Below are 13,697 nucleotides of genomic sequence, written 5' to 3'. Positions count from 1 at the left end.
TTTGCATTTACATCTAGAACCATTTCCCATGGCCACCATTATGTGGCTGTACACATTTTCACCTAGAATAAAATAATTGTTGTGAGAAAGGAAGAAGGGGAAATTGGTATGTAGAGGCAGCTAGAAGCTTCTGCCATGCTTCTTAAATAAATTCAACATTTTATGAGATATTAGGGACGCAGAGATGATTAAGAGTGGATCTTTGCTTCTGGTGTTCTCTAGTAGAACACACAAAATAATAAAAATACAGTAAGTTACATCACGCAAAACAGTAATTAACATGCATGATGTCCTGGCTTAAGAGTTTACATGTACTATTTCATTTTTTCCCTTACAACATCCCAATGTGGATCATTATATGAGACCTGGTTTAGAAATGATAAAACTGAGGCTTAAAATGTTACAGTGTCTTGGCCAAGATTACATAGGTGGCAAGAACTTAGGACCATCTGACTTTAGATTGGCACAATTTATATTCGTGATCTCTCCCAAGTGAGCCCTGAGTCTTACCTGGAAATCCAACTGTGTGGTCATAGTCACCCCCTTTCAATTGGCTGCAGAGGATTTTCTACACTTTCACTTCTATTTTATTCAACAAATATTAGTACCAGCATATTTAATTGCTATGTAGCACTGTGTACTATGCTAGGACACAGCAGTAACAGAATGACATCATCCCTGTTATGTGGGATCCCATTCAGAATCTAATAGGTAAATCAGTTTTTGACTTAACGATTACAATCTGACAAGGGTCATAAAAGAGGAAGGAAGTCTAGCTCTACTTTCAAAAAAGCCCCAAAAAACAAACAAAAACCCCCCAAATCCTCACTGAACACCTCACCCCTCTCTACTTGTAACTAATTTTCATTAAATTATGAAATTAAATGAGGATTCCTGCAATTTCTTACTCTTCAACAGTGCTCTTTTTGTTTCGTTTTGGTACAATTGTCAATGTCATTTATTTTACCTGAAACAGGAACTTGTGCCTGTGCAGTGGGTCCCATCTCCCTCATGAAATGCTCTCCATCAATAATCCCCACTCCTACCTCTTTTATCTCTTTTCTGCTGGTTCTTTCTCTTCACACTGTAGGCATGCCCAAGCTTTCTCTCATTTTGAGCTGGAGTATAGTGGGTGTTTATTCATTGATTAATTCAGCAAATATGGAGTACATACTATGTTACACTGGGCACTGGGAATACACTTATGAACCAGACAAAGATAGACCCACTGTACACAGAAGAACTTGCATTCTAGATGAGAGAGAGGTATAGAAAACAAGTAAACAAGAAATCAGTAACAAGATAATTTTAAATGTTGGTAATTATTATAAAGAAAGTCTAATCAGGTGATGTGATTTTGTCTAATCAGGTGATATGCCCACTGTGTGTGTGTGTGTGTGTGTGTGTGAGAGAGAGAGAGAGAGAGAGAGAGAGAGAGAGAGAGAGAGAGAGAGAGAGAGAGAGAGACCTATTATATGAGTGTATATACTGGGGGTGCCAAAAAATGTATGCAAGTGGACAGTTTGGTCAACATTGCTCAAGCAGTAGTTTGCCATAATCAGAAGTGCCTGGAAGCTGATGGTAACCACTTTGATCACCTCTTGCAATTGCAGAAGTCAAACATGACTCATATTCATCTTTTGTTATTGGTACATTTTGAGTATTACAATTTTAATACAGTTTTCCTTTCTTTAAATATGTATCCATTTTTTGGCACTATATATGTATATATACATATACATATACATGACACTATATATGTATATATACATATACATACATACATATATATATATATACATACATGCATATGTTTCACTTTTAGCTTAGACACGATGGTTGTGAGAATTTTTTTTGTTTAATTTTTGCTTCTGAATAAAACAAAAACTTAGACCTGACAGTTGTGATAGTTTTTTGTTTGTTTGATTTTTCCTTCTGAGTAAACATCCAATTATATTTTCCTCATAAGGGCTGAGTGCCTGGGACACATTCCCTCGCAGGGAAGAGAGTTATAGAGTGGGTTTCTCTGGCCTGAGCCCTTGGGTAAGATTCTCTTGATCTCTGACAACTGGACAGGTAGTGCTCCATGGAAATGCATCCACTGGAGGTCAAAGTCGGGTTAACTCCTGTCATTCCTGGTAGTGTCCCAGCTTGTTTCCCTCTTCAGCTCTCTCTTGATCCCATCCACTTATGCAGATAAAGGCACATGTTCTGTTTGGTCAAAAACAAAGTCAGTTGGGCCTGGAGACGGCCAGAAGCAGAAAGATGGCACTGTATGCTGCCATACATTTCCAACTTAGCAAACATTGTTTTAAAAGAGTACGTGTTTTCAGTGTTAACACTGTGTGATTTCTGTAAATGTGTTCTTTTTAGAAAGTCAGCTGAGATCCCTGAAGAGGGGACTTCCAACTGTCCTGATTGAGCAGTCAGCTCACTGGGCTTTAGCTGCCACAGTACCAGGAGGCGTGCTCTTGATGTTTAACTGACTGACACTATAGCTGTGATCCAAACCCTGCTCACATCAGGCAAGACAGCCCTGAGGGACAAGCCTCTGGGTGGGCCCTGAGGTCAGCCCACTGTTATCCAAAAGCTGGACAAAATTCCTGTTAGGTTGGTAATGGGAAAGCTATTGAATGTGATTTCTAAGAGAGATGCCAACACATTAAGATATGCTAAAAATGGCTATAGAATACTGATTACTAAACTGTTAGATGTCATGGAGTGGTGAAATTTTCCTCCTGATTTTTGGTACTGACTTACTTTCCCAAATAGGATTTTTTAAATAAATATTCTGGAACAAAGCTCTTTTTTTTTTTTTTAACTTCTATTTATTTAAGTGTGTTTTTCCAGGACCCATCAGCTCAAGTCAAGTAGTTGTTTCAATCTAGATGTGGAGGGCACAGCTCATAGTGGCCCATGTGGGGATCAAACCGACAACCTTGTTGTTAAGAGCACTGAGCTCTAATCAACTGAGCTAACCAGCCACCCTAGGATTATTATTTTTTAATTAAAGTTTATTGGGGTGACAATTGTTAGCAAAGTTACATAGATTTTAGTGTATAATTCTATAATACATCATCTATACATCACATTGTGTGTTCACCACCCAGAGTCAGTTCTCATTCCATCATCACATATTTGACCCCTTTATCATCATCTACCACTCTGATAGCCACTCTGGTAACCACCCTACCCTCTGTTAACTACTAAACTATTGTCTGTGTCTATGAGTTTTGTTTCTTCATTTGTTTTTCTTATTCTTTTGTTGTTTTCAGTTTTATATCCCACATGTCAGTGAAATGATATGGTTCTCGACTTTTTCTGTCTGACTTATTTCGTCTAGTGTTGTAATCTCAAGATCCATCCATGTCACAGATGACAGTATTTCATCTTTTCTTATGGTGGAATAGTATTCCATTGTGTATATGCACCAGATCTTCTTTATTCATTCATTTATCAAAGGAACTTTGTTTCTATGAATTGGCCACTGTAAATAAAGCTGAAATGAACATTGGAGCACATATATGTTTATAAATAAATGTTTTCAGATATTTTGGGTAGACATCCAGGGGAGGGATTGCTGGGTCATATGGTAATTCTATTCTTAATTTTTTGAGGAATTTCCACACTGATCCTTAGTGGCTGCACCAGTCTGCATTCCCACCAACAGTGTATGAGGGTTCCTTTTTCGCCACAGCCTCACCAACACTTGTTGCTCTTTGTCTTTGTGATGATAGACATTCTGACTGGGGTGAGGTGATATCTCATTATGGTTTTTATTTGCATTTCTCTGATGATTAGTGATGCTGAATGCTATTTCATATGTCTATAGGCCATTTGTATGTCTTCTTTGGAGAAATGTCTTTTCAGGTTCTCTGTCCATTTTTAATTGGATTTTTTTTTTTATTGTTGAGTTGTGTAGTTCCTTATGTGTTTTGCATATTAGCCCCTTATCAGAGGCGTTGTTTGCAAAAATCTTCTCCCATTCAGTTGGTTGCCTCATTATTTTGTCAATGGTTTCTTTTGCTGTGCAGAAGCTTTTGAGTTTGATATAATCCCATTGATTTATTTTAACTTTTACTTCCCTTGCCTTTGGAGTCAACTTCATAAAATGGTCTTGAAACCTAAGGTCCATAATTTAGTACCTCTGATTTTTCTATGCAGTTTATTGTTTCAGGTCTTATGTTTAGGTCTTTGATACATTTTCAATTAATTTTGATGCACGGTGACCAATAGCAGTCCAGTTTCATTCTTCTGCACGTGGCTTTCCGTTTCTCCAAACACCATTTATTGTAGAGGCTGTCTTTTCTCATTGTATGTTTTTGCTTGTTAAAAACTTATCTGTCCATATTTATGTGGATTTATTTCTGGGTTCTCAATTCTATTTCATTGGTCTATGTGTCTGTTTTTCTGCCAATACCATGCTGTTTTGATTATTGTTGCCCTGTAGTACAAGCTGAAGTCAGGGAGTATGACATCTCCAGCATTGTTCTATTTTCTTAGGATTGCTTTGGCTATTCAGGGTCTTTTGTGGTTCCATACAAATCTAATGGTATTTTTGTTCCATTTCTTTAAAAAATGCCATTGGGATTTTGTTGAGATTGCGTTAAACCTATATATTGCTTTGGATAATATGGCCATTTTAACTATGTGGATTCTTCCAATCCATGAACATGGAATGTCTTTTCGATTCTTTGTGTCTTCTTCAATTTCTTTTAAAAGGTCTTATAGTTTAAGTACATAGGTCTTTCACATTCTTGGTTAAGTTATTCCTAGGTATTTTATTCTTTTTGTTGCAATTGCAAAAGGAATTGTTTTTTAATTACTTTTTTGAGATTTCATTGTTAGTATATAAGAATGCCATGGAATTTTGTACGTTGATTTTTTTTTTTTTTTTTTGGTACGTTGGTTTTGTAGCCAGCAATTTACTGTATTAATTTACTGTTTCTAATAGCTTTTTGGTAGATTCTTTAGGGTTTCTTATACATAGGATCATGTCATCTGCACAGAGTGACAATTTAACTTCTTTTATTTTTCAAATTAAAGTTTCTTGTGTTAGTAAAGTTACATAGATTTCAGGTGTACAATTCTGTAATACATCACGTTACATAGATTTCAGGTGTACAATTCTGTATATACATTACGTTGTGTATTCACCATCCAGAGTCAGTTCTCTTTCCACCACCATATATTAGACCCTATTTACCCTCTTCTAAGCCTCTTTCTTCACTTACCCTCTGGTAACCACTAAACTATTGTTTGTGTTATGAGTTTTTGTTTCTTCATTTGTTTGTCTTGTTCTTTTGCTGTTTTCAGCTTTATATACCACATGTCAGTGAAATCATATGGTTCTCTACTTTTTTCTGTCTGATTTTTTTCGCTTAGCATTACAATCTCAAGATCCATCCATGTTGTCAAAGATAGTACTATTTCATCTCTTCTTACCACCGTATAGTATTCCATTGTGTGTATATATACCACAACTTCTTTATCCATTCACCTATCGAAGGACATTTTTGTTGTTTCCATGTCTTGGTCACCATAAATAAAGCTGCAATGAACATTGGAGCACACATGCCCTTATGGATAAATGTTTTCAGATTTTTGGGGTAGATACCCATGAGAGGGATTGCTGGGTCATATGGTAATTCTATTCTTAATTTTTTGAGGAATCTCCACACTGATCCTTAGTGGCTTCACCAATCTGCATTCCCACCAACAGTGGGTGAGGGTCCCTTTTTTGCCACAGCCTCACCAACACTTGTTACTGATAGCCATTCTGACTGGGGTGAGGTGATATCTCAATTTGGTTTTTATTCGCATTTCTCTGATGATTAGTGATGTTGAGCATTTTTTCATATGTCTATTTGCCATTTGTATGTCCTCATGGGAGAAATGTCTCTTCAGGTCCTCTGCCCATTTTCGATTGTTTCTTTTTTTTGTTGTTGAGTTGTATGAATTCCTTGTATATTGTCGATATTAGCCCCTTATTGGAGGCACTGTTTGCAAAAATCTTCTCCCATTCAGTTGGTTGCCTCTTTATTTTGTCAATTGTTTCTTTTGCTGTGCAGAAGCTTTTAAGTTTGATATAGACCCATTCACTTATTTTACCTTTTACTTTCCTTGTATTTGGAGTCAAATTCATAAAATGCTCTTTGAACCCAAGGTCCATACTTTTAGTACTATGTTTTCTTCAATGCAGTTTATTATTTCAGGTCTTATGCTTAGATCTTTGATCCGTTTTGAATTAATTTTGGTACATGGTGATGGATAGCAGTCCAGTTGCATTCTTCTGCATGAGGCTTTCCAATTCTGCCAGCACCATTTATTGAAGAAGTTGTCTTTTCTCCATTGTATGTTTTTTGCTTTTGTGTCAAAATTATCTGTTCATATTTATGTGGGTTTGTTTCTGGCTTCTCAATTCTATTCCATTGGTCTGTGTGCCTGTTTTTCTGCCAATACTGTGCTGTTTTGATTATTGTTGCCCTGTAGTACAAGCTAAAGTCAGGGAGTGTGATACCTCCAGCATTGTTCTTTTTTCTTAACATTGTTTGGGCTATTTGGGGTCTTTTGTGGTTCTATACAAATCTGATGATTGTTTGTTCTATTTCTTAAAAAAAATGGTATTGGGCTTATGGTGATCAATTCTCTAGATATATAAATGTTGAATAATTATGGTGTACATCTGAAACTGAGGTAATATTTTATGTTAGCTACATTTTACTAAAAATCTTTAAAAAATGAACATTAATATGGGAATAAAAAAATGCTGTTGGGATTTTGACGGGGATTGCATTAAATCTGTATATTGCTTGGGGTAATATGGTCATTTAAATTATGTTGATTCTTCCAATCCATGAGCACAGAATGTCTTTCCATTCTTTGTGTCTTCTTCAATTTCTTTTAAAAATGTCTTACTGTTTTCAGCATATAGGTCTCTCACATCCCTGGTTAAGTTTATTCCTAGGTATTTTATTCTTTTTGCTGCAATTGCAAAAGGAATTGCTTTTTTAGTTTATTTTTCTGAGATTTCATTGTTAGTATATATGAATGCAATGGACTTTTGTACGTTGATTTTGTAGCCAGCAACTTTACTGTATTATTCGTTGATTGTTTCTAATAGCTTTTTGGTGGAGTCTTTAGGGTTTTCTATATATAGCATCATGTCATCTGCAAAGAGTGACAATTTAACTTCTTCATTCCCAATTTGGATGTCTTTTATTTCTTTCTCTTGCCTGATTGCTCTGGCGAGGACTTCCAACACTATGTTGAAAAGCAGAGGAGATAGGGGACAGCTCTGTCGTGTTCCTGAACATAGAGCAAAGGGCTTCAGTTTTTCACTATTATTTATGAGATTAGCAGAGGGCTTGTCATATATGGCCTTTATTATGTTAAGGTATTTTCCTTTTATACCTGTTTTATTAAGTGTTTTAATCCTAAATGGATGTTGTATCTTGTCAAATGCTTTTTCTGCATCAATTGATATAATCATGTGATTTTTGTCCTTTATTTTGTTTATGTGATGTATCACATTGATGTATTTGCATATGTTGAACCATCCTTGTGCCCCTGGGATGAACCCAAGTTAGTCGTGATTAATAATCTTTTTAATGCATTGTTTTATTCAATTTGCTAGAATTTTGCTTAGGATTTTTGCATCTGTATTCATCAGAGATATTGGTCTGTAGTTTTCCTTTTTCGTGTTTTCCTTACCAGGTTTTGGTACCAGGGTAATGTTGGCCTCATAAAATGAGTTAGGGAGTACTGTCTCTTCTTTAATTTTTTGGAAGAGTTTGAACAGGATTGGTATCAGATCTACTTTGAAGGTTTGGTAAAATTCACTAGAGAAGCCATCTGGTCCTGGACTTTTGCTTTTGGGAAGGTTTTGGATGACTGATTCAATTTCGTTACTGGTGATCGGTCTGTTTAGATTTTCAAGTTTTTCATGGTTCAGCCTAGGTAGCCTATAGGTTTCTAAGAACTTTTCCATTTCTTTTAGGTTATTGAATTTGGTGGCATATAGTCTTTCCTAGTATTCTTAGATGATCCTTTGTATTTCTGTGGCATCCATGATAACTTCCCCTTTTTCATTTCTGATTTTATTAGTCTTCTCTCTTTTTATCTTTGTGAGCCTAGCCAAATGTATGTCAATTTTGTTAATCTTCTCAAAGAACCAGCTCTTTGTCACATTAATTTTTTCTATTGTCTTTTTGTTCTCTATTTCATTTAGTTCTTTTCTGATTTTTATTATTTCCTTTCTTCTGCTGACCTTGAGTTTCATTTGTTCTTCTTTTTCTAGTTCTTTAAGTTGTAACGTGAGGTTACCTATTTGGGATTTTTGTTCTTTCTTGAGATAGGCCTGCAATGATATAACTTTCCCTCTTAAAATTGCTTTTTTGCATCCCCAAAATTTTGGAAGGATGTATTTTCATTCTCATTTGTTTCTATGTATCCCTTGATCTCTCCTCAAATTTCCTCTTTGACCTGGTCGTTCTTTAAAAGTATGTTGTTTAATCTCCATGTATTTGTGTTTTTTCCTGCTTTCTTTTTGCAGTTGATATCCAGTTTCAAAGGCTTGTGATCAGAGAATATACTTGGGATGATTTTAATCTTCTTAAATTTGCTAAGGCGAGTTTTATGTCCCAATATATGGTCTATCCTTGAGAACGTTTCATGTACACTAGAAAAAATTATATAGTCTGATGTTCTAGGATGAAGTGCTCTATTAATGTCAATTATGTCCATTTCATCTAATGTGTCATTTATCACTGATATCTCTTTCTTATTTTCTATTTTGACGATAGCAGCCAATGATGTATTTAGATCCCCTACTATAATTGTGTTTTGGTCAATTTCTCCCTTCAGTCTGTTAGTAGTGCTTGGTATATTTTGGTGCTACCTGATTGGGGGCATAAATATTGGTGACTGTTATGTCTTCTTGTTGTACAGTGCCCTTTATCATTATGAAATGTCCATTTTTATCCTGAAGTCTGTTTCATCTGATATCCGTATGGCTACACTGGCTTTTCTCTGGATACCATTTGTTGGACTGTCAAATTCCACCCTTTCACATGAGTCTATGTTTGTCCTTGTAGCTGAGATGTGTTTCTTGGAGGCAGCCTATGGTTGGGTTTAGTTTTTTGATCCAATCTGCTACTCTGTGCCTTTTTATTGGTGTCTTCAGTCCATTTAAATTTAGGGAGATTATTGATATATGAGGATTTCCTATCATTCTATCTTTTGTGTTCTGGTAGGACTGTGTCCATTGTTTCTTTGCCTTTTTGTTGCTCTCTATTTTTTTTTCCTCTGTTTCTTCTTTTATTGCATTGTATATTTCAATTCTGGATTTTTCTGAGTGGTTACCACTAAGTTTATGTAAAATAAATTTTGATATTTAGAGTATTCCATTTTCTTCAGCATGCTTACTTTCTCCATTCCCATATTCCGGTTCAGGCCTTTACTGTCTCCCTTTTCATGTTTTGGTTGTCACAAATTATCCTTATTTATTCTGGTCGAATATCCTCCATCAGTATTTCTTGTAGTGCAGGTTGTGTATTAGAAAATTCCCTCAGTATCTGTATGTGTGGAAAGGTCTTTATTCCTCCTTCATAGCTAAAGGATATCTTTGCTGGATATATTATTCTTGGCTCATAATTTCTCTTTTTCAATAGTTTGAATATTTGAAACCACTCCCTCCTAGCTTGTAGAATTTCTGTTAAAAAATCTGATGATACTCTAATGGGTTTTTGCTTTGGCTTTCCTTTCCTTATTGTTATCTTTTCCCTGGCTGCCTTGAGGATTCCTTCTTTGTCATTAATTTTTAACAGCTTCAGTACAATGTGCCTTGGAGAAGGCCTTTGGGGTTGAGGTAATTAGGTGTTCTATTTGCTTCTTGGATTCGAAGATCCAGTTGTTTCCACAAATTTGGGAAGTTCTCATTGTTATTTGTTTGAATATACTTTCTGTTCCCTTGTCTCTTTCTTCTCTTTCTGGTATGCCCATTATTTTTATATTGCTCTTTATGATGGAGTCAGAAAGTTCTTGTAGAGTTCTTTCATTTCTTTTACGTCTCAAGTCTCTTTCTTCTTCCATCTGTGTCATTTCCAGGTTTCTATCTTTGTTCTATCTTTGATGTCACTGATTCTTTCCTCCCTCTGGTCAGCTCTAGTATCTAAGCTGGCTATTTCATTGTTCATTGATTTTATTGAGTTCTTAATCTCCAGAAATTTTATTAGGTTCTTTTTTAAAATTTCAATCTCTGGTAAAATGTTCATTATGTTCTTTGATTGTGTTTTTGAGTTCATTAAACTGCCTGTCTGTGTTTTCTTGCATCTCGTTTATTTTTTTTTCGGAACTGTAATCTTGAACTCTGTCATTTGTCTCATATTTCCCTCTCTTTAAGTTCATTTTCTGGAGACTTTTCATTTTCTATCTGTGCTGTCTTGTTGCCTTGGTTATTCATGGCAATTAATGATTTATTATTTCTCTTCCTAAACATCTACAGGAGTGGGTTCTGCAACAGGTTGGTAGAAAAGAGGTCTTTCGTTTGTTTTCCAGTTTGTGTTGGTAGAATGTTTTACTTTCTCTCTGACTGCGTCCTTTTCTTCTCTGTCACACTGTAATGCTATATTTTCCCTGTACTGTTCCAGCTTCTCACATAATGGGGTATTCCCTGGAAGGCGGGCTTCTACTCTGTGAACATTTCACCTGGAACTCAGGGCATCACCCTTTGGGGGGGAAGTGGAGAGCTTCTGAAGTTCCAAACCTCTTCCTACACTAGACTCAGTGCCTGTTTTTTTTGGCAGCTCTGTTTACGCTTGCAGGGACCAGCCTAGATAGGTGGAAACAGGGGCAGGCTGGGTTTTTAAAGGTGGCTTGGACCAATGACAGTGACCACAAACACAGCTAGTCCTGCACCCAAAGCTTCCTCCCCTTCACCGGAACTAATTGGGTTGTGAGTTCGTGGCTGCAGGTCGCAGTTCTCAGAAGTGCAAATATTCTGTTCTTCTAATCTGATACTGCTACTATTCCAGTTCTAGCACTTAGAGGGTGAGGGTTGGGTGAGCTCTGGGAGGTTTTGGAGGGGTGTCTAGGCTCAGTGCTTAAGACTTCTGTCTTGTGCTCCCCAGTGAGGGCTTAAACCACCATTTTCACCCTTCTTCCCTTAGTCTTTGCTCTGAAGTTTCTGCTGTGAGCGTTGGGTACACCTGTGTTATATGCTGATCCCTCAGGCGGGACTGTGGGCCATAAGCCAAGCATTAGCAGTTTGAGTTATTCCCTCTCTTGCTGCTGTGATAGCTCCAGAATTCAGCAAGGTTGAAGCTCCCAGCTATGGTCTGCGTCCTTCACCTGTGCCCACGTCTCCGCACTTCCCACTTCCCTCCTTCCCCGATCACCCAATTTGTCCACCTTTAGGTGATTTCAGTTGTGTGCCTCTTAGTCTTGCCTGTCTGCTGTGCAGGTAGTCCTTTGTGAAATTATAGTTGTTCAATTTGTTGTAAATTCCAGGGGAAATTTCTAGAAACACCTCACGCCTCCATTTTTATGATGTAATTGGCTATACGTTTCTAAGAAATTGTCCATTTCTTCTAGGTTATTCAATTTGATGGCATAGGGTCCTTCATAGTATTCTTGGATGATCCTTTGTATTTCTGTGGCCTCTCTGGTATCTTCTCCCCTTTCATTTCTGATTTTGTTTATTTTGTCTTATGTCTTTTTATCTTAGTGAGTCTAGAGAAGTGGTTGCCAATTTTATTAATCTTTTTAAAGAACAAGCTCTTCGTTGCATTATTTTTTTCTATTGTCTTTTAGTTCTCTATTTCACTTAGTTCTTCTCTGATTTTTATTATTCCTTCTGTCTGCTGAGTTTGGGTTTCATTTTTTCTTTTTCCTTTTCTAGTTCTTTAAGGTGTAACATCAGCTTGTTTATCTGGGATTTCTGTTCTTTTTTGAGATAGGCCTGTAATGACATAAATTTCCCTCTTATTACTAAATTGCTGCCTGCCAATAATTTTGGTAGGATGTATTTTCATTCTCACTTATTTCTATGTATCTTTTCATTTCTCTTATTTTTTCTTCGACCCAGTCATTCTTTAAAAGTATGTTGTTTAATCTCTACATATTTTTGGTTATTCCTGCTTTCTTTTCGCAGTTGACATTGAATTTCAAAGACTTTTGATCAGAGAATATGCTTGGTATGATTTCAATATTCTTAAATTTGCTGAGGCTAGTTTTGTATCCCAATATATGGTCTATCCTTGAGAATGTTCCATGTACATTAGAAATGAATGTATAGTCTGTTGTTTTAGGATGAAGTGCTCTATAAATGTCATTTATGTCCATTTCATCTAATATGTCATTCAGAGCTACTATTTCTTTATTTATTTTCTGTTTGGATGATCTATCCATAGCTGTCAATGACGTATTTAGGTCCTCTACAATAATTGTGTTTTGGTCAATTTCTCCCTTTAGTTCTGTTAGTAGTTGCTTGGTATATTTCAGTGCTCCCTGATTGGGGGCATAAATATTCATGACTCTTATGTCTTCTTGTTGCATAGTCCCCTTTATCATTATGAAATGTCCAATTTTCATCCTGAAGTTGTTTCATCTGTTATCAGTATGGATACACCTGCTTTTTTCTGGCTATCATTTGCTTGGAGTGTCAAATTCTACCCTTTCACTTTGAGTACTTTTTTGTCATTGTAGCTGAGTTGTTTTTCTTGGAGGCAGCATATGGTTGGGTTTAGTTTTTTGATCCAATCTGCTATTCTGTGCCTTTATATTGGTGAGTTTAATCCATTTACATTTAGGGTGATTATTGGTATATTAGGATTTCCTATCATTCTGTGTTTTGTTTTTTGGTAGGACTATGTCTTCATTGTTTCTTTGCCTACCTTTTTGTTGCTGTCTATTATTTCAGTGTGGTGGTATTCTATGATTTTTCCGTGTTCTTTTTTATGTTGTATATTTCAGTTCTGCATTGTTTTCTGAGTGGTTACCATTACATTTATGTAAAAGAAAGTTTCATATGGAATATTCCATTTTCTTCATCGTGCTTCCTTGCTCCATTCTTCTGGGGCAGTTCAGACCTTTACTTTCTCCCCTTTTATGTTCTCATAAATTATTGTTATTTATGCTGTGAGTTGATTTCTGCTATGCAGTAACAAGTTGTCATTTTCCTTTTTTTCTGTTTGAATTCTTTTTTCTTCTTTACCCTGTATGTTATGTTTAAGTGTATAGTGTCTTATTTGGTGTAGGGGTTGCCATTTCCTGCTTCTGGCTGTCTGTTCATAATACTACTCATGGCTTTGTATTCTTTTGCTTTTTTGTTTCAGTCTGAATAGACTCTTTCAGTATTTCTTGTAATAGAGGTTGTGTGTTAGAAAATTCACTCAGCATCTGTATGTCTCAGAAGGTCGTTATTTCTCCTTCATGTCTAAAGGATACATTTGCTGGATATATTGTTTTTGGCTCATAATTTCTCTCTTTCAATAGTTTGAATATTTGATTCAACTCCCTCCTGGCTTGTAGAATTTCTACTGAAAAATCTTATGATAATCTAATGGGTTTTCCTTTGTCGGTTACTGTCTTCTTTTCCCTGGCTGCCTTGAGGATCCTTTCTTTGTTGTTAGGTTCTGACAACTTCAATGCAATGTGCTTTGAAGAAGGCCTATTGGGATTGAGGTAATTAGGTGCTC

The sequence above is a fragment of the Rhinolophus sinicus genome, chromosome 7, assembly GCF_057876585.1.
Source record: "Rhinolophus sinicus isolate RSI-liver-muscle chromosome 7, RSI-T2T, whole genome shotgun sequence".
NCBI lineage: Eukaryota > Metazoa > Chordata > Mammalia > Chiroptera > Rhinolophidae > Rhinolophus > Rhinolophus sinicus.
Note: the sequence above shows the minus strand (reverse complement) of the source record.